The sequence below is a fragment of the Leiobunum rupestre genome, chromosome 2 (genome assembly GCF_980474605.1).
Source record: "Leiobunum rupestre chromosome 2, qqLeiRupe1.1.hap1, whole genome shotgun sequence".
NCBI lineage: Eukaryota > Metazoa > Arthropoda > Arachnida > Opiliones > Sclerosomatidae > Leiobunum > Leiobunum rupestre.
This window is the reverse complement of record NC_143385.1, coordinates 50,714,877-50,735,929: the sequence shown is the minus strand read 5'-3', so window position 1 is coordinate 50,735,929 and position 21,053 is coordinate 50,714,877. Positions and strand designations below refer to the sequence as shown.

The 21,053-nt window shown below is 42.6% G+C and overlaps 3 non-coding genes across 3 annotated transcripts; all 3 read left to right on the top strand.

Moving 5' to 3' along the window:
- Positions 1–626: 626 nt before the first annotated feature.
- LOC149958290 (U5 spliceosomal RNA) lies at positions 627–745 on the top strand. The gene has a single exon (XR_016479320.1). It is a non-coding gene; the product is annotated as a U5 spliceosomal RNA (small nuclear RNA).
- Positions 746–5,214: 4,469 nt separating this feature from the next.
- LOC149958289 (U5 spliceosomal RNA) lies at positions 5,215–5,333 on the top strand. Its single transcript, XR_016479319.1, has one exon. It is a non-coding gene; the product is annotated as a U5 spliceosomal RNA (small nuclear RNA).
- Positions 5,334–11,146: 5,813 nt separating this feature from the next.
- Positions 11,147–11,265, top strand: LOC149958288 (U5 spliceosomal RNA). The gene has a single exon (XR_016479318.1). It is a non-coding gene; the product is annotated as a U5 spliceosomal RNA (small nuclear RNA).
- Positions 11,266–21,053: the final 9,788 nt, after the last annotated feature.

Genomic DNA, 21,053 nt, shown 5'->3' with positions numbered 1-21,053 from the left:
AATTGTAAAATTTGATTTTAAATCTGTTTCTCCTTTTTGTATATATTTCTGTAATTCTGAATAGGCTTTTTTTACAATCAATTTATTTTGTTTTGTAAAAATAATTTAATAAACAATAAAAGCCTTTTACTAAAGATTACCGTGGGGAGGAGCAATATCATGAGCCTTTAAGCTATTTTTGAATACTCTACCTTGTGGTAGAGTTCGCTTTGAATCTAAAAATAAACACCCACCTTCGCAAAACACCTGTGTGAAAACCTTTAAAGTTTCAATGTTTCGACGTTTAAATTTCACGAATGACTATAACGCCGCTAGCTACGGCGGGGTTTTATTCAAATGGCATCAAAAAATTTCGAACGATTAAATGATAATTTTGGTCATGGTCAGCAGTTAAGCGAAGGAAAAAAAAGAAAATTGCAGACGATTCCTTTAACAATTACATGTTGAGTTAATAACAAAATTCCTTTTTTTAACACCTTCTTACAAGAACGGTAATTTGTGCGTTTCTCATGATAAAGTAATGTAATTCAAATCTTCGCTTTATTACTTTTAATTCATACAAATAAAATATAGTGTAACATGGTTTGATACAATAATCATTTTATTTATAGTAGCCACGATATATTATGCTCTAGCTTCTCCTCAATCGCTTTAATCTTTCGCCTTTTACTAAAGATTACCGTGGGGAGGAGCAATATCATGAGCCTTTAAGCTATTTTTGAATACTCTACCTTGTGGTAGAGTTCGCTTTGAATCTAAAAATAAACACCCACCTTCGCAAAACACCTGTGTGAAAACCTTTAAAGTTTCAATGTTTCGACGTTTAAATTTCACGAATGACTATAACGCCGCTAGCTACGGCGGGGTTTTATTCAAATGGCATCAAAAAATTTCGAACGATTAAATGATAATTTTGGTCATGGTCAGCAGTTAAGCGAAGGAAAAAAAAGAAAATTGCAGACGATTCCTTTAACAATTACATGTTGAGTTAATAACAAAATTCCTTTTTTTAACACCTTCTTACAAGAACGGTAATTTGTGCGTTTCTCATGATAAAGTAATGTAATTCAAATCTTCGCTTTATTACTTTTAATTCATACAAATAAAATATAGTGTAACATGGTTTGATACAATAATCATTTTATTTATAGTAGCCACGATATATTATGCTCTAGCTTCTCCTCAATCGCTTTAATCTTTCGCCTTTTACTAAATTTTTAACTGGTAGTTTTTTAATTTTTTTCGCAGTCGGTTTTTTAACGTAGTCATGGCGCCTTCGGGCCGTCTTAAGCGCCCTCTGTCGCTGAAAGTGGATGTCGGTGGTGATAGCCTGAAGTTCCTGGACGTTGCCAAAGCCTTCTATGACCAGTTCGGACCTGCTTCTATCAGATGTTGCCAGCCAAAGGGTCGTGGACTCTTCCACATCACCTGCTCTTCAAGCGACCATTTTGCAGAGATCTTTGGAACCGGGTCCATCCAGATTGGCCAAGGCTCGTTCGCAGTTTCACCAGTGGACTCCGACGAGCTGTTGATCACTGTCATCGGCGCTCCCTACGAACTGGATCACGCAGTAGTGAGCAGTAGTCTTCGCCCCTACGGTGACGTCCTTTCTTGGGAGTTTGAGATGGAAAAAGAGTTTCCGCAACTTACCAACGGAAATCGTTTGCTGAAAATTAAAGTCCGATCGCCAATCCCCAACGTCATCATGGCAGGGAGCTACAGGGTTAATATTCAGTACCGGGGCATCAAACGCCAATGCTATAAATGTGGAGGAACTGACCATCTTGCTCGAGAATGCGCCAATGAAGATCGCCGGTGGGTGCAGAAGGCGGCCGATCGGGCTTTGGAAGAGTATGAAAAATGTCAGAAATTAACAGCGAACTCAGAGGATACTCCATCAGACGCTTCCCCCAAAGGGGCAACGTTGGGAGAAGAGAACCGCCATGCGCAAGACCAAAGAATTCACGATCAACAATCACAGGTTATAAAGATAAATGCTAAACCAGAATCTGCCGTCTCTTCGGAAGAAGTTCCCAAGGAAATTGTTTCGCAAAAAGAAGGTGCCAATGGTATACGTAATGAGCAGTCCAAAGAAGTTAAAGAGAATAGTTTGCCAGTTTCCTCTCAGTCCTCCCCGACGTCTCCAGCTTCTCCAAGTCCCGACGGAACTCCACCAACCCCGCCACCCATTCAAGAGACAGATGAGCCAGTTTCGCAAGATCGTTCATCCAGCAAAACCGTTAAAGCTTCTACAGTTCCCGTTTCGCCAGAAAAGAAAGGTCCTATCACGGCTGTATCAGTGTGGAAAGCACAACAGAGAAAAAACAGTTCCACAATCACGCCCATTTTTGCTCCAGGGAGAGTCAGGACAGCGCCAAAGCGTCCCAGTACTTCCTCTTCGGGGGGAAACCCACGGAAAAAATAACCCGCATTTTGTTAAAAGTCCTGATTTTCCAATAATCTGACTTATTGTTGAAAAATAAGGAAACCTTTTAGTTTACTTGAATGGTGTGGTTTTGTGAATCTTTTTTTGATTTTATTGATTTTAAAAGATAACATTGTATAAGTATTATTTTTTACGACTTGAATTATGGTTTTATATTTCGTCTTTATTTTAAAAGAACCTAGCTTAAATATTTTGGAAAAAACGTTTAATTTAATGTAAATATAATAATGTGAATTTTGAATAGGCTTTTTTTACAATCAAAATTTATTTTGTTTTGTAAATAATTTAATTTAATAAACAATAAAAGCCTTTTACTAAAGATTACCGTGGGGAGGAGCAATATCATGAGCCTTTAAGCTATTTTTGAATACTCTACCTTGTGGTAGAGTTCGCTTTGAATCTAAAAATAAACACCCACCTTCGCAAAACACCTGTGTGAAAACCTTTAAAGTTTCAATGTTTCGACGTTTAAATTTCACGAATGACTATAACGCCGCTAGCTACGGCGGGGTTTTATTCAAATGGCATCAAAAAATTTCGAACGATTAAATGATAATTTTGGTCATGGTCAGCAGTTAAGCGAAGGAAAAAAAAGAAAATTGCAGACGATTCCTTTAACAATTACATGTTGAGTTAATAACAAAATTCCTTTTTTTAACACCTTCTTACAAGAACGGTAATTTGTGCGTTTCTCATGATAAAGTAATGTAATTCAAATCTTCGCTTTATTACTTTTAATTCATACAAATAAAATATAGTGTAACATGGTTTGATACAATAATCATTTTATTTATAGTAGCCACGATATATTATGCTCTAGCTTCTCCTCAATCGCTTTAATCTTTCGCCTTTTACTAATTTTTTACTGGTAGTTTTTTTATTTTAAACGTAGTCCGGTTTTTGTACGTGGTCATGGCGCCTTCGGGCCGTCTTAAGCGCCCTCTGTCGCTGAAAATTGATGTCGGAGGAGATAATCTGAAGTTTCTGGATGTCGCAAGGGCTTTTTTCGACCAATTTGGACCTGCGTCAATCAGGTGTTGTCAGCCGAAAGGTAGAGGCGTGTTCCACGTAACCTGTTCATCGAAAGAAGAATATGATAAAATTTTTAGTTCCGGTTCCATCACGATCGGCCAAGGTTCCTTCCAAGTCTCCCCAGTTGATTCAGATGAGATGTTGATCACCGTTATCGGTGCCCCTTATGAACTAGACCAAGCCGTTGTCAGCGGAGGACTGAGACCTTATGGCGATGTCCTCTCGTGGGACTACGAAGTGGACAAGGACTTCCCGCAACTCACGAATGGAAATCGAATCGTTAAACTGAAGATGAGAGCGCCTGTCCCGAACGTCATACTTGCCGGGAGTTTCAGGGTAAATATCCAGTACCGAGGCGTCAAGCGTCAGTGTTACAGATGCGGATCTAGTGATCATCTTGCTCGAGCATGTACCACGGAAGACCGTCGTTGGGTCCAGAAAGCAGCCGAAGTGGCTTTGGAAGCGTATGAGAGTTCCCAGACTTTAAAATCGACCGCAGATGGCACTCCAGTAGAGGAATCTCCCGAAGTTACCTCTGCTAAAGACAAAAAAGCCGAAGAAAAGTCTATGGTCAGCAACGAAATAGAAGAAGTTAAATACGATAGTTCACCAGTTTCCTCTCAGTCCTCCCCGTCGTCTCCAACGTCTCCAAGTGTTACCGGAACTCCACAACTCCCGCCTCCCATTCATTGCACAGATGAGCCAGTATCACCAGACCGTTCATATAGCGACACTGTTAAAATTTCACCGGATCCCGTTCCTACAGAAAAAAAAGTTCCCATCACGGCGGTTTCAGTGTGGAAAGCCCAACAAAGGAAAAACAATTCAACGATCACGCCCACCTTTGCTCCAGGAAGGGTTAGAACAGCGCCGAAGCGCCCAAGCACTTCTTCTGCGGGGGGAAACCCACGGAAGAAGTAACAATTCAATTGAACTGTCGTCAAAAGTGGTGCAACCTTGATTTTAGATAGGTTTTTAATTGAATATTATTGTTGCGTGAGATTTTATTGATTTTAAATGATATCAGTGTACTAATATTATTTTTAATTTTTAGATTATGTGTACTATAACGTTTATATTTAAATTTTCGTTTTTTATTTTTAATTGAAGCTGGCTGAAAAAATGAAAAAGAAACGCTGTAAAATTTATTGTAGATAATTTGATTAGGCTTTTTTTTACAACCAAAATTTATTTTGTTTTGTAAAAATAATTTAATTAATAAACAATAAAAGCCTTTTACTAAAGATTACCGTGGGGAGGAGCAATATCATGAGCCTTTAAGCTATTTTTGAATACTCTACCTTGTGGTAGAGTTCGCTTTGAATCTAAAAATAAACACCCACCTTCGCAAAACACCTGTGTGAAAACCTTTAAAGTTTCAATGTTTCGACGTTTAAATTTCACGAATGACTATAACGCCGCTAGCTACGGCGGGGTTTTATTCAAATGGCATCAAAAAATTTCGAACGATTAAATGATAATTTTGGTCATGGTCAGCAGTTAAGCGAAGGAAAAAAAAGAAAATTGCAGACGATTCCTTTAACAATTACATGTTGAGTTAATAACAAAATTCCTTTTTTTAACACCTTCTTACAAGAACGGTAATTTGTGCGTTTCTCATGATAAAGTAATGTAATTCAAATCTTCGCTTTATTACTTTTAATTCATACAAATAAAATATAGTGTAACATGGTTTGATACAATAATCATTTTATTTATAGTAGCCACGATATATTATGCTCTAGCTTCTCCTCAATCGCTTTAATCTTTCGCCTTTTACTAAAGATTACCGTGGGGAGGAGCAATATCATGAGCCTTTAAGCTATTTTTGAATACTCTACCTTGTGGTAGAGTTCGCTTTGAATCTAAAAATAAACACCCACCTTCGCAAAACACCTGTGTGAAAACCTTTAAAGTTTCAATGTTTCGACGTTTAAATTTCACGAATGACTATAACGCCGCTAGCTACGGCGGGGTTTTATTCAAATGGCATCAAAAAATTTCGAACGATTAAATGATAATTTTGGTCATGGTCAGCAGTTAAGCGAAGGAAAAAAAAGAAAATTGCAGACGATTCCTTTAACAATTACATGTTGAGTTAATAACAAAATTCCTTTTTTTAACACCTTCTTACAAGAACGGTAATTTGTGCGTTTCTCATGATAAAGTAATGTAATTCAAATCTTCGCTTTATTACTTTTAATTCATACAAATAAAATATAGTGTAACATGGTTTGATACAATAATCATTTTATTTATAGTAGCCACGATATATTATGCTCTAGCTTCTCCTCAATCGCTTTAATCTTTCGCCTTTTACTAAAAATTGAGTTTGTTTTTTAATAGTTTTAAATAGTTTTTCGCGCAGTCGGGTGTTTTTGAATCATGGCGCCGTCCTCAGGGCGGTTGAAACGTCCGCTTTCTCTGAAATTAGATGTAGGAGGAGATAACCTGAAGTACCTAGATGTTGCCAGAGCTTTCTTTGATCAGTTTGGTCCGTCGTCAATTATCTGTTGCCAGCCCAAGGGTAGAGGCGTGTTTCACATAACCTGTTCAACGAAGGAAGAGTACGACAAGATTTTCGGATCCGGAGCTATCAATATTGGTCAAGGTTCGTTCCAAGTTTCACCTGTCGATTCTGATGAGCTGATGATTACCGTCGTCGGCGCCCCTTACGAATTGGATCCTGCTGTTGTCAGTGGTGGACTGCGACCATACGGCGATGTCCTGTCATGGGAGTACGAAGCTGATAAGGAATTCCCTCAACTTACGAATGGAAATAGACTAATCAAGATTAAAGTCAGATCACCAGTTCCGAATGTCATCCAAGCTGGTAGTTACCGAATTAATATACAGTATCGTGGAGTTAAGCGCCAATGTTATAAATGTGGAGACTGCGATCATCTTGCCCGGGATTGTACTTCCGAAGATAAACGATGGGTTCAGAAAGCCGCCGATCGTGCGTTGGAAGAATACGAAAGAACAAGGAAAACTAATGGATCAGAGTCAAGTACGGCCGACATGGCGTCTTCTGACACGCCTTCGTCTTCTAACGATGCTGCGGACATTAAAGAATCAGACAACATTCCTCCAGGAAAACCCGACGTTCTCATCTCCTTCACCGAAGAGACACCACGGACAGATGCTCAAACTGGCACTTCGAATATACAGGGAGACGTAGTTCCCAGCTCCGACAAGCCTAGCCCTTTGGTTACCTCACAGTCTAACACATTGTCATCAAGCCACTCGAATTTTCCGCCTTTGTGGGCCGACGACCCAGGCCTCCCACCCTTGAAGGAACCTACAGATCGCACATTTAGTGAGTCAGTGCAAAACACGAACTGTACTACAGCTAAGAAGGACCCTCCAGCTACACCTTCTGCAGCCCAAAAATCGGGGCAACCGAAGAAACCTTCCTTTAGTATAGCTCCAGAGAGAACTAGGACCACTCCAAAGCGCCCCGGCAACTTCTCTGGTGGTATTCCCCGTAAGAAGTAACCAACTTTTTATTGACTTTTAACTGTATTTTATTTTGTTTTTAAACTTAATAATTTTTATGAGTGTTTTAAAAATAGGGACTTTAAATGTAGAAGGTCTACGCAAATTTAAAAAGCAGAGAGATATAGCGGGTTTTTTTCGTTCAACCGAATTAGATATTTTTTGCATTCAGGAGAGTCACTTAATTAAGACCGATAATTTTGTTTATTTAAAAAAGCTCTTTGACGCGCAGGGTATTTATTTTAGTGTAGGAAGTAATTTCAGTCGCGGCACCACTATTTTTGTAAAAAATAGCTCCCGTTTACGTTTCTGCAGCTATCGATCGGACTCTGTCGGCCGAATAGTTAGCGTCGACATTGAGTTGAACAGTTCACGAATAAGAATTTTAACGGTTTACGCTCCCAACAAAATGGGAGAGAGAACTCGTTTCTTCAACACTTTGCACCAGTTCTTAGACGGCCCATTCTGTCACTTATTTGTTCTCGGCGACTTCAATTGTGTCGCTGACATGAACCTCGACAAAGAAGGCGGCAACGTATTAGTGGACGCGTCAGCCAGGGTACTTGAACTAAAGATGGATTCTCTCAAGTTGGTCGACATTTGGCGTCTGCGTAATCCAGCAGTCAAGGCGTTTACGTGGGAAGCGAAAAAAGTAAGGTGTCGGTTGGACAGGATCTACGTACCGTCCAATCTAGTTGCCGGCGTGCAAGACTGCTCTATCACACCATTGGGCAGTGCCGCGTCATATGTCTCCGACCATCGAGCCGTTTTTTTGGACGTTATGATACCCCAAGCCATCCCAAGAGGTAAGGGTGTCTGGCGGCTAAATAACTCTGTTTTCGAGGACACGGAATTTTTAGCGGAACTTAATCCCGAAGTAAGCCGTCTGGTGGAGGCGGTGCAGTCGTGCGAAGATTGGGAAACCTGCAAAGTCAAGCTCGCGGACCTGTTTCGAGCCAAAGGAAAAGCTCAGGCCGCGTCGAATAGAAAGGAAGCTCACTTTCTGCGTTGGTCCCTGTCCTTGTTGGAACGCCTTCCTACTCGAGACAGAGATAAGACAGTCATCGCTGAAATATCTCATATCAGAAGTAAATTGCACGCTCAGTATGAATCCAAATTACAGCTACAGCGAGGGAGAGAGCACGGACAGGAAATTGCGAGAGAAATGCATTTCAACTCCGACTTCTACTGCCGGCAAAAGATGGCACGTCAAAAAGTTGCTTTGTCCGAGGTTGAAACCGACTCGGCGACTCTTTCTAGACAGGAAGACATTTTGGAAGAGGTTAGACGCTACTACCAGGAGCTGTATGAGGAAGGTGCAACGGATCAATCCTTTCAAGAGTCGTTATTCCAAGATTTGCCGAAGATACCAGACGACGCGAAGGACGCCCTTACGGCCAATATCACGGTTGCTGAATGCACGAAGGCAATGAAATCTTTCTCCCGACGAAAAGCTCCAGGCCCTGACGGCCTAACAGTTACCTTTTATCTCACCTACTGGCAAATTTTAAGACAAGTTCTGACTAATGTTTTTAACACGAGCTTAGCGAATGGCCATTTTACAGACTCCTTCCAGTTTGGGATGATTAGCCTTTTATGCAAGGACTGTGAAAAGAAGCGAGAGCTGAGCGCCTGGAGACCTCTATCTCTACTCAATGTCGACCGGAAATTGTTTGCGAAAATTCTAGAAAATCGATTGTCTGCCGTTATGGATAAAATAATTGGCCCATCGCAGACGGCAGGAGTTAAAGGTCGGTCACTTTATAGTAATCTTATTTACCTACGCAATCTTTTGTTACATACCTCAGAAAGGAAGGCTTCCGGTATTTTACTAGCCGTCGATCTAAACAAAGCATTTGACCGGGTGGACCAGGATTTTCTTTATGGCGCTATGGCAGGGTTTGGCATTCCGGAAGGTTTTATTCAAGCCATCCAATGCCTGTATAAAAACTCGTATAGCAGAGTCATCGTTAATGGACATTTATCAGAAAAAGTACGCGTTGAAAAGGGTGTTCGTCAGGGCTGCCCCTTGTCTCCGGCCCTCTTCACCATCGCCATAGAAGTTCTGCTGCACAGTGTCCGCCGAAACAGCAACATCCGGGGCATTGCTGGCCCAGGCGTCACCCATCAGGACAGTCACAAGTCTATCAGCCACGCAGATGACATAAATTTTCTACTGGAAGACAGCGACTCTCTGGTCCATACCATGGCTACGATCAATAAGTTCTGTTCAGCTTCGGGCAGTCGCATGAACTTAGAGAAAACCAAAGCCCTGGAACTTGGTCGTGCAGGTAAATACGAAATACCGAACTCATTGAAAATCCAATTTACAGACGAGCCCCTGAAAATACTTGGCATACTCTTTACGAGTTGCGGTCCTTCCATGGGAAACGAGGAGATTTTTCTCGAACGTTTTCGGAAGATTCTTCACTCCTGGAGCAAGGAAGATTTGTCTCTATTGGGAAAGGCGCAAGTACTTCGCCAGCTTGGAGTACCCGCTTTGTCATACGGCGTTCCTTTGGTCAACTTTTCGACGGAAGACATCCAAAAGATCACGGCTTTGATGTTCAAATTTATTTGGTCGAACAAACCTGAGTGGGTGGCTCGAAACACCCTGTATCTGCCAGCAAAGGAGGGAGGCTTGGGGGTACCAAACCTCAGTAATGAAATCGCAGCGCTGTCCTACACGAGGAATGTCCGGAGTCTGCTGGCGACCGACCACCCGGTCAACACATCAGTCCGCTATCTTCTGTCAAGTACCTTGTCCACCGTCTTTGGTCAATTTTGGGACAGACGTCTTCCACACGCCGGGGAAGTCCACCAGTCATATAAGGATTTCACCGCTCAAACGAGGGATTTCAAAATTAAAGACAGAAATTTCGAATGGAGTAAATCCACTAATAAAGAGGTCAGCGCTTTTTTACGAACAGATCCTGACATCAAAGCTAAGCGAGATCTTCCAAATATAAATTGGGAAGCGATATTCTGGGAAGCGGCTAACCGAGACATCGAACCGTCACGAAGAGATTTACTCTGGAAAACCGCGCATCGTATTCTGCCTGTCCGGTTCTTCCTACAGGCTCATGGGATGTATAATTCTTGGACGTGTCCCTTTTGCCGGGACCCTGAAACCGTAATTCACGCTCTCTTCGACTGCCTCTCCGTCAGACCAATTTGGCATCACCTTCGACGTTTCTTCCGCCTTCGTTTCATCACGGCGAGAGTCGCTGTTTATCAAGAAATTATCCCGGTAACCGGTCCCCTTCGCTACGTCTTCCGGATCTTGGTATCGGAACTTCGGTTCCAGGCGTGGGACGCGCGCAACTCTAAAGTATATTCTCGCCAAGACGTGTCAACCTTCGTAATGCTTGCCAAAGCCCGCTCTCGGATACTGCTAAGGGCCAGAGCCGACTTTCTCCATTTTCAGAAACCAGACTTTACCGATAAGTGGTGCCGCGCGGAATTACCATTAGTTCAGATCAAAGATAATAATGAATTAGTTCTTTTATTTTAACGTTTCTTTTAAATTTACAAAAATGTACTGTGTTGCTTTTAAAATTTTTTGAAAAATGTAAAATTTATTGTTATTTGTAAATATGTATAGGCTTTTACAATTCAACTATTTTTATTTTTGGATTGTATTAATTTAATTACAAACAATAAAAGCCTTTTACTAAAGATTACCGTGGGGAGGAGCAATATCATGAGCCTTTAAGCTATTTTTGAATACTCTACCTTGTGGTAGAGTTCGCTTTGAATCTAAAAATAAACACCCACCTTCGCAAAACACCTGTGTGAAAACCTTTAAAGTTTCAATGTTTCGACGTTTAAATTTCACGAATGACTATAACGCCGCTAGCTACGGCGGGGTTTTATTCAAATGGCATCAAAAAATTTCGAACGATTAAATGATAATTTTGGTCATGGTCAGCAGTTAAGCGAAGGAAAAAAAAGAAAATTGCAGACGATTCCTTTAACAATTACATGTTGAGTTAATAACAAAATTCCTTTTTTTAACACCTTCTTACAAGAACGGTAATTTGTGCGTTTCTCATGATAAAGTAATGTAATTCAAATCTTCGCTTTATTACTTTTAATTCATACAAATAAAATATAGTGTAACATGGTTTGATACAATAATCATTTTATTTATAGTAGCCACGATATATTATGCTCTAGCTTCTCCTCAATCGCTTTAATCTTTCGCCTTTTACTAAAGATTACCGTGGGGAGGAGCAATATCATGAGCCTTTAAGCTATTTTTGAATACTCTACCTTGTGGTAGAGTTCGCTTTGAATCTAAAAATAAACACCCACCTTCGCAAAACACCTGTGTGAAAACCTTTAAAGTTTCAATGTTTCGACGTTTAAATTTCACGAATGACTATAACGCCGCTAGCTACGGCGGGGTTTTATTCAAATGGCATCAAAAAATTTCGAACGATTAAATGATAATTTTGGTCATGGTCAGCAGTTAAGCGAAGGAAAAAAAAGAAAATTGCAGACGATTCCTTTAACAATTACATGTTGAGTTAATAACAAAATTCCTTTTTTTAACACCTTCTTACAAGAACGGTAATTTGTGCGTTTCTCATGATAAAGTAATGTAATTCAAATCTTCGCTTTATTACTTTTAATTCATACAAATAAAATATAGTGTAACATGGTTTGATACAATAATCATTTTATTTATAGTAGCCACGATATATTATGCTCTAGCTTCTCCTCAATCGCTTTAATCTTTCGCCTTTTACTAAAAAATTGAGTTTGGTTTTTAATAGTTTTTAATAGTTTATCGCGCAGTCGGGTGTTTTCGAATCATGGCGCCGTCCTCGGGGCGGTTGAAACGTCCGCTTTCTCTCAAGCTCGATGTTGGAGGAGACAATCTGAAATTTCTGGATGTCGCAAAGGCTTTCTTCGACCAATTTGGACCTGCGTCAATCAGGTGTTGTCAGCCGAAAGGTAGAGGCGTGTTCCACGTAACCTGTTCATCGAAAGAAGAATATGATAAAATTTTTAGTTCCGGTTCCATCACGATTGGCCAAGGTTCCTTCCAAGTCTCCCCAGTTGACTCAGATGAGATGGTGATCACCGTTATCGGTGCCCCTTATGAACTAGACCAAGCCGTCGTCAGCGGAGGACTGCGACCTTATGGCGATGTCCTCTCGTGGGACTACGAAGCGGACAAAGACTTCCCGCAACTCACGAATGGAAATAGAATTGTCAAACTGAAGATGAGAGCGCCTGTCCCGAACGTCATACTTGCCGGGAGTTTTAGGGTAAATATCCAGTACCGAGGTGTCAAGCGCCAGTGTTATAAATGCGGAGATAGTGATCATCTTGCTCGAGTGTGTACCACGGAAGACCGTCGTTGGGTCCAGAAAGCGGCTGAAGTGGCTTTGGAAGCGTACGAGAATTCCCAGACTTCGAAATCGACCGCTGATGGCACTCCAGTAGAGGAATCTCCCGAAGTACTATCGGCTAAAGACAAAATAGCCGATGAAGAGTCTATGGTTAGCAACGAGGTACAAAACAGTCTCCTTATTTCTTTCGAGGAGGAGACAAGTGAGTCAGCATCCCAGCCACCGCCAAACCAGTCAGTTCCTATCGATGAAGGAGATGAAGTTCTCGACGAGTCCAGGGCAAACCAGCACTCATCTCTGTCCTCCTTGAATGCAGCCTCACTTAGCACGTCTGAGCTCGCGCCCTTATGGGCTGACGACCCAGATCTCCCGCCCATCGAAGTCGCCCTTGGGCCTAACCGTTCCTACAGCGACACTTTGAAAAATAAGACACCACCTACCGATAACAAAATACTTCAATCAGAGACATCGACCACGCAGATTCCTCCACGTCCAAAGATCAGTCAACTGAAGACCATACCACCTAGTACAGTACCAGGAAGAGTTCGGACCAATCCGAAGCGTCCAGGCAGTTTTTCGAGCGGCAATGCGCGTAAGAAGTAACTGCAGTTGAACTTTTTTTATTGACTTTTGATATGCCTTTGTTGTTTTTAATTTATTCAATTTTATGGGGGTTTTAAGAATTGGAACTTTTAATGTAGAGGGGTTACGTAGTCTTAAAAAACAAAAGGATATTGCGGGTTTTTTTCGTACAGTAGAACTTGATATTTTTTGCATTCAAGAGAGCCATTTGATTAGGTCTGACAATTTTAAGTTCTTAAAAAAACTTTTTAACGCAGAGGAGTTGTTTTTTAGCGAGGGCAGCAATTTCAGCCGTGGCACCGCTTTCTTTGTTAAAAAGGGATCTCTCGCTGTTTTCCGCAGTCTCCGTTTGGATAATTCCGGTCGCGTTGTTTGCGTCGACTTGGACTTTAACGCCTCCAGGATTAGAATATTAAATGTTTATTCACCGAATTCGATGGGGGATAGGACCCGTTTTTTTAATAGTTTCCATCATTACTTGGACGGCCCGTTTTCGCATCTGTTCGTTCTCGGAGATTTTAACTGTGTAGCGAACATCGACCTTGACAAGGAAGGCGGTAACCTATTCGGCGATGCGTCGGCGAAAACCCTGGAACAGAAAATGGATTCGCTTAATCTGGTCGATATCTGGAGACTTCGTAATCCGGGAGTTAAATCTTTCACCTGGGAAGCGAAGAATGTAAAATGTCGTTTAGACAGAATTTACGTGCCAGCAGACTTGGTTTCCCATGTTCTAGACTGCACTATCACCTCCCTGGGCAGTTCTTCGTCGTACGTATCGGACCATCGTGCCGTCATCCTGGAGGTCTGTATCCCGCACTCAGTTCCTAGAGGCAACAGCGTCTGGAGACTCAACGACACCGTCTTAGAAGATGCCGACTTTGTTGAGGCCCTGAATCCCAAAATCACTGATCTTATCGAAGGAGTGCAGTCCTGCGAGGACTGGGAGGAGTTCAAAGTTAAGGTCGCTGATCTCTTCCGTGAGGAGGGCAAAACCCGAGCTGCGTCTACCAGAAAAGAGGCACATTTCTTACGTTGGTCCATGTCCCTTCTAGAACGTCTACCCAAAGAAGACCAAGACACTCCCGTTGTATCTGAACTAACTGACATTAGAGGCAAACTTCACGCATTATATGAGTCTAAACTCCGGCTACAAAGATCGAAGGAACATGGTCAAGAAATAGCGTTGGAAACGAAATTTGATTCAGACTTCTACTGTCGCCAAAAGATGTCTCGTAAGAGAGAAGTACTATCGGAAATCAAAGCTGGCACGACGACTTTAACCACTCAGGACGAAATCCGGGAGGAAGTACAAAGATACTACCAAGAACTCTATGACGAAGGTGCCACGGACCAGCCCAAGCAGAACGTCTTACTACGAGATCTTCCAAAGATTCCCGAAGACAGGAAAGCTACCTTGACTGCTGAAATATCTGTCGCTGAATGTACCGCGGCCCTTAAGACTTTCTCTCGTAAAAAAGTTCCAGGACCTGATGGCCTCACGGTTTCGTTCTATTTGATGTACTGGGAAACCCTGAAACACGTAATCACTAACGTCTTCAATACTAGTATGGAGAATGGTCACTTCACGGACTCTTTTAAGTCCGGTATGATAAGTCTGTTATGCAAGGACGAAAAAATGAAGCAAGAACTCGGAGCCTGGAGGCCTCTAACGCTGCTGAATGTGGACAGGAAATTATTTGCCAAGATACTTGAAAGCCGTCTGTCCTCGGTAATGGAATCAATAATAGGTCCTACGCAAACCGCGGGAGTCAAAGGCCGTACGTTATACAGCAATTTATTCTATTTACGTAACCTGCTAGCGCATATCGACAAGAGGAATGTTCCCGCAGTCTTGGTGGCGCTGGACCTGAATAAAGCTTTCGACCGGATAGATCACAACTTCCTTTACAACGCCATGGCCAGTTTTGGAATCCCGGACAGTTTCATTCTTGCACTGAAGAACCTCTACAAGAATTCTTATAGTAAGATCTCGATAAACGGCCATTTAACCGAAAAGGTTTTTATCAAAAGGGGTGTCCGACAAGGTTGTCCCTTGTCTCCAGCACTCTTTACCATTACCATAGAAGTTCTTCTTGCCAATATCCGTAGAAGCCGAAATATTCGGGGCATCGATGGACCAGGCTTTTCCCGACAAAATGACAACAAGTCAATCAGCCACGCCGATGACATTAACTTCCTCTTGGCAGACAGCGAATCCTTGTATGAAACTATGGTAACGGTCCAGGACTTTTGCTCATCATCAGGCAGTTGCGTCAACATGGAAAAGACGAAAGCCCTCAAACTGGGCCACGGTGAAGCAATTGAATTACCGAAATCGGCGAAGATTGCCTACACAAATAAGCCATTGAAGATACTCGGAATTCACTTCTGTAGCAATGGACTTTCCCCGTTAAATGAAGAGATTTTTCTTGGTCGTTTCCGAGAGGCTCTACGTTCCTGGGAAAAAGTTGACCTATCCCTCCTAGGGAAGGCTCAAGTAATTCGTCAAATCGCAGTTCCATCTTTAACGTATGGTGTCCCACTGATTTCCTTCGCCAAAGATGATATTGCTAAGCTCACGGCTCTCATGTTCAAATTCATGTGGACGAATAAAACTGAGTGGGTATCTCGCAACACATTGTATTTGCCAGCTAAAGAAGGCGGTCTTGGGGTCCCGAACCTGCAAAACGAAATCCTGGCGTTATCTTACACGAGGAACGCACGTTGTTTATCTACTCCCTTTCATCCCGTCAACGTCACCGTGAATTACCTTCTATCAAGTACTCTCGTTACTGTATTTGGCCTGTCTTGGGACAAACGCGTGCCTCATGCTGGAGAAACCCATCAGTCTTACAAAGACTTCACCAGGCTAACGAGAGAATTTAAGAACAAAGACAAGAATTTCGACTGGAAAAAGTCCTCCAACAAACAGATTGGCGCCCTTCTACGAAAAGAAGTAGAAATCAAAGTGGTCCGGGATCAACCCAAAATGAACTGGAAATCAATTTTCTGGGAGGCCTCCAATCGGGCGATTGAGTCGTCAAGAAGAGATCTCCTCTGGAAAACTGTCCATCGGATCTTGCCAGTAAGGTTTTACCTTCAACAGCATAACATGTCTGACTCCTGGAAGTGTCCATTATGTCCGGCTCCTGAAACCATTATTCACGCGCTGTTTGACTGCACCAACGTCCAACGCATGTGGCAACACTTTCGATACTTTTTCCGGTTGCCTTTCATCTCCGCAAGCGCTGCCGTCTTTCAACAGACGGTCCCAGTCGTCACTCCTCTCCGTTACGTTTTCCGAATTATCGCGTCAGAATTGCGGTTCCAAGCATGGGATGCTCGAAATTCAAAAGTATATGGGAAGAAGGACGTTTCAACGTTCCTTATGCTGGCAAAAGCAAGATCGAGGATTATATTACGGGCCAGGGCTGATCTTCAACAGTTGAAGAAACCTGATTTCCTTGATAAGTGGTGCCGCGCTGAGTTGCCAATAGTTCGAGTTATTGGGGTCGAAAACCTAGATCTTTTATTCTAATCAAATTTATACTGTATGGAAAATTTTATCATTATCAGAGTAATTGCATTTTAAGAACTATATTTTTGTCTGTTTAAAATTGAATGTATGATTAACTTGTAATATATTTTAAGTTATTAAGTTAGGGCTTTTTTACAAATCAATTTTTTTTTGTTTTGTAAATAATTTAATACACAATAAAAGCCTTTTACTAAAAAAGTGAGTGTGTTTTTTAATAGTTTTTATTAGTTTTTCGCGCAGTCGGTTGTTTTCGAATCATGGCGCCGTCCTCAGGGCGGTTGAAACGTCCGCTCTCTCTGAAACTAGATGTAGGAGGTGATAATCTGAAATACCTTGATGTTGCCAAAGCCTTCTTCGATGAGTTTGGTCCGGCTTCAATTATTTGTTGTCAGCCCAAGGGTCGTGGAGTGTACCATGTCACTTGTGCGTCAAAGGAAGAATATGAAAAGATCTTTGTTTCTGGTGCCATTAAAATTGGTCAAGCTACGTTCCAAGTATCTCCCGTTGACTCCGATGAGCTGATGATCACCGTCGTTGGCGCCCCTTATGAACTGGATCCTGCTGTCATCAGTGGTGGATTACGACCATACGGCGATGTCCTGTCATGGGAGTATGAAGCCGACAAAGAGTACCCGCTTCTTACAAACGGAAACAGACTTATTAAATTGAAAGTAAGATCACCTGTACCAAATGTCATCTTAGCCGGTAGCTACCGAGTCAACATCCAGTATCGTGGCGTCAAGCGCCAGTGTTACAAGTGTGGAGATTGCGACCACCTGGCCAGAGAATGTACTTCACAAGATCGTCGATGGGTACAAAAAGCCGCTGATCGTGCGATAGAGGAGTACGAAAAAACGCAGAAACCTATGGAGCAGAAACCAGTTGATGACACTCCGATAGTTAATCCGGTTGTTCTTATGTCGTTCGAACAAGAGTCCCACGAAAACATGGAATCGATGTCCAAACCTGAAGATGCAGAATCTAGCCCTTCTCACTCAGCGAGAGATGAAGTGGCCGAAGTTCCCAGAACCAGCTATCCCAGTCCTACTGTCTCCAAGCAGCCAAACCCACTATCCCCGAGCCACTCGAATTTCCCACCTTTGTGGGCTGAAGATCCAGAACTTGCATCCCCAAAAGAACCTACTGAACGTACCTTTAGCGAGTCCATAAAAAATACGACTACTCCTACCGTCAAGAAAGTTTCCTCGGCACCGTCTTTCACCACACTGAAATCCAAATATCCTAAGAACAGTTCCAGCAGCTCAGCTCCTGAAAGAACCAGGACTGCTCCTAAACGCCCTGGTACCTTTTCGGGTGGAATTCCTCGCAAGAAGTAACCAGTATAATTAGTTTTTTTATTGACTTTTAGTAATAAATTGTAGCTTTTAATATATATTTTTATGAGTGTTTTAAAAATAGGGACTTTAAATGTAGAGGGTTTACGTAATTTAAAAAAACAAAAAGATATTGCCGCGTTCTTCCGTGCTGAAGAAATAGACATTTTATGTATTCAAGAAAGTCACTTAGTTAGATCTGATAACTTTAATTACCTTAAGAAATTATTTAAAGCGCAGGATATATTTTATAGCGTAGGGAGTAACTTCAGTCGTGGCACCACTATCTTCGTTAGACAGGGCGCTCGCACTCAGTTTCGCAGTCTCCGGTTGGACACGTCGGGGCGTGTAGTGTGTGTGGATCTAGACTATAATGATTCTCGACTCCGTATATTATCCATTTACGCTCCTAATAGGATGGGTGAAAGGTCACTACTCTTCAATAGCTTGCACCAGTACGTCGATGGCCCGTTCTCTTATTTGCTTGTACTCGGAGACTTCAACTGCGTTTCGAATTTGAACCTGGACAAGGAAGGCGGCAACGTTCTCGTTGACGCTTCGGCCAAAAATTTGGAGCGGAAAATGGAATCACTCAACCTAGTTGACATCTGGCGGCTTCGCAATCCTGGAGTCCGCACTTTCACCTGGGAAGCAAAAAATGTAAAATGTCGCTTAGACCGTATCTATTTACCATCCCAGCTTGTTACCAGCGTCCGTTCCTGCACCATTACTCCCCTAGGCAGTACAGCCTCGTACGTCACCGATCACCAGGCTGTTATCTTAGAGGTGGAAGTTCCGCTAGCCACTCCCAGAGGTAAAGGCATTTGGAGGCTTAATGATTCTGTTTTGGAGGACTCAGATTTTGTTGCGGATGTGAAACCGGAAATTCAAAATTTGGCCGAAGCCGTCCACTCTTGCGACGACTGGGAGACTTGCAAAACGAAATTCGCCGATCTTTTTCGGAAATTAGGGAAATCCCGAGCAGCGTCATCTAGAAAAAGGGTCCACTTTCTTAGATGGTCTCTGTCTTTGTTGGATCGTCTCCCGAAGGACGCAAGAGACATAGAAGTAATAACCGAAATCTCCAACATACGGAGCAAACTCCATGAAGAGTATGAATCCAAGCTAAGATTCCAGAGGGCGAAAGAACATGGTCAAGAAATTGCCATGGAAATGAAATTCGACTCCGACTTCTACTGCCGTCAAGCGATGAATCGGAAGAAAGTAGCGCTGTCGGAGATTGTTACGGGTACGAGAACCATTACTGACCAGGAGGAAATTCAAGAGGAAGTTAGGAGATTTTACCAAGATCTGTACAAGAAGAGCGCCACTGACAGTTCCAGACTAACCTCCTTATTTAAAGATCTCCCTCAGGTTCCTGACAACATGAAAGATTCACTCAATGCTAGAATCACTGTCACCGAATGCACTAAAGCACTGAGGACCTTCTCGCGCCGAAAAGCTCCAGGGCCTGATGGACTGACGGTGGGATTCTATCGTACCTTTTGGCAAGAACTAAAACAAATAATAGTCAACGTTTTCAACGAAAGCCTAGAAAATGGTCAGTTCACCGACTCCTTCCAGTTTGGCATGATCAGCCTTCTGTGCAAGGACGAAGAGAAAAAGGAAGAACTTGGAGCTTGGAGGCCGCTCACGCTTCTTAACCTTGACAGGAAGTTATTTGCCAAGATCCTCGAGATGCGGATAGCAACGGTTATGGACCAAATAATCGGTCCCACGCAAACAGCGGGAGTCAAGGGAAGATCTCTGTACAACAACCTTCTGTACTTACGTGATACCTTGGTTCATACCACGGAAAGAAATGGTTCTGGTCTGTTGCTCGCGGTGGATTTGAATAAAGCCTTCGATCGTGTGGACCAGGACTTCCTCTTCGCCGCTATGGAGGCTTTCGGCATTCCGAAGGCTTTTATTAAGGCAATCCAAAGTCTGTACAAAAACTCGTACAGTAGAGTAATGGTTAATGGTCACCTATCGAGAAAGGTTTTCATAGAGAGAGGAGTTCGTCAAGGCTGTCCTCTATCACCGGTCCTTTTCACTATCGTTATAGAAGTTCTTCTGCACAATGTCCGCCAAAATCCCATGATCCGGGGTCTAAAAGGTCCAGGGTCCACACAAGTTGAGAACCAAAAATCTCTCAGTCATGCCGATGACATCAATTTCCTTTTGGAAGACACCGAGTCTCTAAGCCAAACCATGGCTCTGGCGCATTCTTTCTGTTCAGCATCAGGAAGCCGAATCAACCTAGAGAAGACAAAGGCTCTGGAACTCGGTCGCGCAGGAATCTACGAAATACCAAAGTCCTTAAATATTAATTTTTCGGACAAGCCTCTAAAGATTCTCGGCATCCTTTTCACCAGCAGTGGATCATCCGAAAAAAACGAAGACATCTTTCTGAATCGGTTCCATGAGGTTCTTCGGTCTTGGGGAAAAACTCAGCTGTCCTTCCTCGGTAAAACGCAAGTTTTGCGTCAGATTGGTGTGCCAGCTTTGACGTACGGCGTGCCCTTGGTTTCCTTCTCGCACTTGAACATCAACAGAATCACGAGCCTCATGTTCACCTTTATCTGGTCTGAAAAACCAGAATGGGTTTCGAGAGACACCGTTTACCAGACGCCGAAAGAAGGAGGCCTCGGTGCTCCTAATTTGAGGAATGAAATCTCGGCACTTTCATTCACAAGAAATGCGCGCGCGTTACAAGCCTCCGACCACCCAATCCACGATTCCTCGATCTATTTCCTGTCAAGTACAGTCAGCACCTTGTTCCGCCTTCCTTGGGACAGTCACCGCCTACACGCCGGAGAAGTACACCATCTGTACGAGGCCTTCGTCGAGCAGGTCAAGAAGTTAAAAACAAGAGACACTTGCTTTGATTGGACATCAGCGACAAACAAGCAAATACGCGATGCTCTCAGAAACAAAACGGAAGTGAGAGTAGTAAAGGAGTCACCGAATGTAAAATGGGAAGCGGTGTTTTGGGAGGCTGCTAATCGGTCAATAGAACCAACTCGAAGAGATCTTTTTTGGAAAACAGCCCATCATGTTTTGCCCGTTCGTTTCTTTCTGAAAAATCATGGTATGGCAACCTCTTGGACTTGCCCTTTTTGCACGTCTCCCGAAACGGTGACACACGTGCTCTTCGATTGCGCCCATGTTTACCCCATTTGGCAACATCTCCGACGTTTTTTCAATCTGCGTTTCCTCTCGGCCAAAGCAGCGGTCTATCAAGAAATCATCCC